This window comes from Durio zibethinus, chromosome 17 (genome assembly GCF_047325235.1).
Source record: "Durio zibethinus cultivar Kanyao isolate XHJ-2024 chromosome 17, ASM4732523v1, whole genome shotgun sequence".
Classification (NCBI taxonomy): Eukaryota; Viridiplantae; Streptophyta; class Magnoliopsida; order Malvales; family Malvaceae; genus Durio; species Durio zibethinus.
Window position 1 is genome coordinate 20,183,919 of NC_143178.1, and position 6,017 is coordinate 20,189,935.

At 29.3% G+C, this 6,017-nt stretch overlaps 1 pseudogene; it reads right to left on the reverse strand.

Annotated features, from left to right (window-relative positions):
* Nucleotides 1-1,973: 1,973 nt before the first annotated feature.
* Nucleotides 1,974-3,700, reverse strand: LOC111283041 (RING-H2 finger protein ATL46 pseudogene; annotated as a pseudogene).
* Between the last annotated feature and the right edge of the window lie 2,317 nt (nt 3,701-6,017).

The following is a 6,017-nucleotide window of genomic DNA, read 5'->3' on the forward strand; positions in this document are numbered from 1 at the left end:
AAAATGTTACTATTTTAAGAAAATTTACGTGGATTTTGTGTGAATTTCACATGATATTCAATAGGGCGACCTTGAATAGAATTTTTACAGTCTTAAAGAAAAAATATTTTTAATTAGTTTTGAAAAAAAAATGTTGATAGTTTTAAGTGATGAATAATAATCAGATGATATTGGGAGTCAGGATTGACACAATGAAGCTTCTTTTGTTGTTGACCGAGCTCAAACAAAATCTTAGACCGACCAGCACCATTGCTTTGATTAAATAACATGTTATGGATTACAATGTTAGTGCCTTGGTGGAAAACACAAATAGATGGGCCAATTTTTTCCTCTGTTGAAGTTTGTGATACTGATAGTGAGAAATTGGCATTTACAGAGGGATCCAATATTCTTCTTACAATTGCAATTTTGGCATTGTGTTTGTGAAATTCACAGGAAACTTCCCTTATGGAAGCCTGAGAACCATAATTTTGCTTTCAATTCTGAAAAATGGAGTCCACATCTATTTCATCTCCTTCTTTAACGCTCCCCAAGGAAGGTGAGTTTCCCATTAACAACTTTAGGGTCAAATGCAAGATATCTTTTCCTGCCAGGCTATCATTCCAGCTCTAGCATTCTGCGTTTAAAAAAATTCCTTGCTCATTATTTCCATTTTTGGCAAAGTCAAACGCTATTGCTAGAACTAGAAGTGTAAGCTTTTCTCTTTAATGGGGCTTACAGTCCAACTAAACTGGAAGGCTTGGATCGGTTTAGGATGGAACATTTTGGGTAAAAAAATATTAGGTCATTTCTGATTTATATAAAAAAAAAAAAACTCAGATTATTTCAAATTTAGGTTCTTTCAAGTAAAGTCACTTTTAATTTTTATTAATTTAGATTTAATTATTTTGTATTTGAATCAATTTAAATTTAATCATTTTGGATTTGGATAAATTAGAATATGGGATAGATGAAATTGTGTAACATAATAATAAGAGTTGAAAAGAAAAAAAACTTCGATTAGTTAAGGTTTGTCATTTTTTACGTAAAGATTTTGGATTCGAATCTTGTCGGTAATCATTTATTGGGGTCATTTCGAATATATAACCTGCAGTTATTTGTCTTAGACAATTAAATAGATACATCTCATCATAATTTGGAGGAACGAACAATTTATCTATCTCAAATTTATTTTTTTAAAAAAAAAAAAATAGAAAGAAACAAACTAATATGACCTATGTCTCATTTCGTGGAAGAAAATGTACGGATACTCCAGAATCCAGAGAGCTAGAATGAGATGTACGCTATGCTTATACAAAATTTTCTTTTGTACATGTACATGTGAGGTTAGCCTATATAACGGAAGATAGGTTTTTTTTTTAATTTTTTTATATTATAAATATATCATTCGTCCAAGGATATTTTCGAATAAACAATAGAAGACGTACATAAATAATTAGGAAAGGCCGTAATTTCGACCCTTCATGAATATGGAAAAAGAAGGAAGGTTCCCCTTTCACCATTTCCTCCTCACATAAAGAGAGAACCGTATTGTTTCACTCACCAAGAGGTAGCAATCAGTTTCATTTCAATTTTTAACTAATTTAGTTCGTTTCTTATAAATCTTTTTTTAAAAAAATTTGTTACAGTTCCAATTTGTTTGGGTAAGGAATTTTGAATACCTGAGGGCTATATTCTGGAAAATCAGATTAGTTCTTTTTACATTTGAACATAAAACATATGCATCCTCATCAATTAGATAAATAAAAAAAATTTAAAAAGTAAATGAAATATCACTTATATTTGATAAAAATATAGATTGATCGGTTAAACTCAAAGCTCAGTTTCATTGGCTGATATAATCATATTAAGAGATAAATCTAATAAAATTTCAATTCAAATTTTAATATTCGCAATTACTTTTCTTATTTTCAGACTACAGCATTTTTTATTAAAAAACATTTTTTTTTTGAAGTGATAAACCTTTAATCATTTCATACAGCTTGAGTTCTATCATTCCTACGCAAACTTACATTAAGAGAGACGTCAGCATGAGCGTCTGAAGAAGCTGGGAATCTGCTCTTCTTAGACCAAAGCCATATCTTAGAAACAGAAAAGCTGTCACCTTTAATTCTCCTGATTCTCTTCTCTTCTACATCTCCACCAATGGAGGAAGTGCAACAACTAATCTCTCCTTGTAGTGCTCTTTCTCCATCATTTAAAAACTTCTGAACTTACCAAGTCTCACCCTCTTTCTTTAACATCTTCTGCAGCTGCTGGTTTCTGACGGCGTGAAATTCCGTCAACCCCATTGGATATTACCCTCAAGTAGTCACATTGAAACATTGGACTTTCCAAGGGAAAGGTAGGGGCAGAAAGGGGTCCTCTACAAAGTGGGCATGTAGAGTTTGAAAGAAGCCATGTGTCTATACAACCAATGTGGAAGCATGGCTACACATTGGAAGCAATCTGAGCTAGTCATGGTCCAAGAATTCACATAGACAAACAGTACAGTAAAAAATCTCCTTCATTCCCATTAGATATTTGTAGTAGAAAACTGGTAAAGCACCTATGACAGATTGGTCTAGGCCACAGTCATGTAAAAGAAAGAGCTGTTGAAGATGTCTTTGAAGCCCAAGAGACTCTGAGTTTCCAGTGTATCTATTGGATTGATAAATTGGTGAAAAAGATGGTCTCTTTATGAGAAATCTAACTAGCAAATGGAGAAGACCAGCAATGAAGAAGATTACATAAAAAATTACCATAGCCAAAAGAAGAAATGGACTGCTTCTGACAGAAAATGATGAAGGGGACAATTCATAATAGTCAATATAAGGAGTTGCAAATGAAGAGAGAGGTGAAATAGGAGGTGGGTGCAACATTTGCTCAATTTCCTTTGCAATTCTAGACATTTTTAGCATATATGCATGCTCAAAAGCAAATGAAACTCTTTAATTGTCTTTTTTTTTGTTTGTTTTTTTTGGGCACAAAAGCAAAACTCTTTGCCATCAATTCCTTTTGAGTTACTTTCCAAAAGATATTCTTCCTTGCAAGCTAGGTAGTAGTTATTCATTCAGCAGAATTAAGGAAGCTGTGCATTTACAAACCAAAAAAAAAAAAAGACTGAAACCTAAAACTTAATTCAGTTGATTCATATAATCTTACTAAAAGTTAACATTCAGAAAGTTCAAGGTTTAAATTTTAATATCTGCAATCCTCTTGAGGCTGTAGCCTCTTTCACAAAAAAAAAAAAAAAGACAATACTAAATCAAATTCTGCTGAGTTCTTTCAAAGACGCGAATTTTTAAAATTTGATGTATTTACTAGAAAATTGAAGAATCAATATGAAGCAAGATTAGAAAGAAGACGGCTGCTATGAGGTTCAGATAACGCAGAATACCAACCTGAGGGGTGGAGAGCACACATGAAAAACCATTTGTAGAAAGTCATTTTTTCGTTTTATGATTTTGGTTGGTTGGCCGGTGGTTGCTGAAGGGTCTCTGTTTTGAATTTGTGTTTGCGCCACAAAGGCTCAGCTTTTCACTTTGTTTTATACAAAATAGTGCAGGAGAATTAGTAAGGATTGGATTGGCTCTTTATGAGCAACTGAAACAGTGCATAGACAACTGGTAATCCTTTGCAACAAAATAATCCCCCAAACACACTGCTTTTAGACCTGTCTAAATGATGTTTAGAAGCCTAACTAAAAAGTTAAGAAGAAGAGCACTGGAAAGCTGAGAAATAATTGAAAGGTCCACCATTAAACTCAACTTTGATTATCCACATTGTACAGTTGTAATTTTTTTATTGGGAGATCAATTCATCAGGATTGCAATAAATTATTACCCTGTAATGATGGTTTTTTGTTTTGGTATGAATCACGGCAAAACTCCATCAAGCTTGGTCACACGCCTGAGTTAAATCCATCCTTTTTTTTTTTTGGCCAAAAGTTAGATCCATTGTTTAAGACAGTGAAAGCAATCTATAAAGATGAGAAAGAAGAAATGGCCTTTTGGATCTTTTAACCTTCTCTTTCTTCATCGACCGACTTTGACTTAACAATCAAATCTCTACCCAAACAAGCTATTCAATGGCAAACAATGAAATGATGGAAAAGAAGAAAACAATACCTATTCACTAACTCTTAAACAATGCTTGGTTGTTAGTACTTTAGTACTACTTTCTCTTGAAAAAAAAAAAAAGAAGGAAAAAACCCTACTAAAAGAGTTTGAAAACTAGTTTCCCCGATCAGTCTAGGTTTATAATACTAAACGCAATAGCATAACACAATAAAAAAAAATAAAAATAAAAATAAAAAGATGCAAATAAAAATTTTAATAAAATTTTATATAAATTTAATAAAAATTAAAAAATATATTTTATATTTAACGTGTAAATATAAATTATAATACAATAAATTTTTTATTTTAATATATTTAACATAAAATAAATATAAATATATACACCAATTGCGTATTTAATTGGATCATCGTAAACCAGATGCATGATACACGTTAGTATGAAAAAAGTCCAAGGTTTGGATGGAACCAAAAATGGTGGGGGTCCTAGCCTTAAGTTCCCATTTTCTTGCACTCATGACACCCAACGATGATCGTGCCCACCCCAAACCCGTGATTATGACCAAACATTGCATTGTAGTAGCTCCATAGATATTATAATTCGTGTTATTGATAATTTATATTTTTATATTATATTTTAAATAAAAATTATTTATTATAATTTATATAGATATAAAAATATAAAATATTTTTATTTTATTTTATTAAGTTCATAGATTTATATATAATATTTATAATTTTAAATTATATTAATTTTATATTTTTTATATCATTAATTTGATTATATCATATTTTAAATTGTACAATGTAACAAAAAATAATTTTTTTTTTTTTATTTTTACTCTCGAAACCTTATGGACAAGAGAGTAGAACCACTTTGTTTTGAACTAATTTCTTTTCATGGACTTTATCTCATGAATTTTCTAAAAAATTAAATCAAATCATTGTTGACCAGGGTTTGGATTTTATCGAAACCTTGATTATGTATGAAACACGCCATTTCTTCGTTAACATATGGTATAATTAGTTTTCTTTGAAAAAATTCATAATTACAATTTTTTTCAGTAAATTCGCTTATTAATTTTTGTATAATATTTTATTTTTATACTCAATTTTTAAAACTCAATTATTAAACTCGTGATTTTTAAAAATATTTTAAATTACTTTTTATTAAAAGAATTAAAATATGAAAAAAATTTATTACTTCAATGCAATGTGGACATTGATGTAAATATTCACATTGCAAAAATAGGTCAGCTCTTTCGATTAAAATTTGTCACGTAGTGTCTATATGGTATTGATACAATATATTTTATTGGATTCATATAAGAAATTAATGAAGTAAATGAATTTGAAATAATTATTAAGATGTGAATCCAAAATTTAAGTTTTAAAGATCTCAAATAAAAATGAAATTTACACAAAATTAAAACTGTAGTGTGCAAGTAATTTTAAGTTCGTCTTGATTGTTGTGCACATAGTTGGATTTTTTATTTGATTTTTTAAATGGAGTCCTATTAACAGGTAAATCCAACGCTCATCATAGTACTTAAAATCTATGATTTTATCTGTGTTAGTTTTGAATTAATCTAAAATTTAAATATAACAAAATATTAACTTAAACTTATGATTTTTAAATTTTTATTTATTTGGTAATTTTTTTACATTATTTTTCATCAAATTTTGAAAAATTAGAACTTCCATTTTTCTTAACAAATCATACTCTTAAATGAATATTATTAATAAAAATATATTTGAGAAAAATCAACATTTTTTTCTTAATAAAAAATGTCAAATATGCAAATATGAAAAAAAAAGATCAATCACCTCATAAACAGAATCGATCCTCTATTATCAAAATGCTATTCTACTAATTTTTAAGCTTGGAAATCAATCTCAAAATTAATCTTCTCAAGTTAGAATGTTCCTCCCCTATTTTTCAAACTAAATGATCAATAT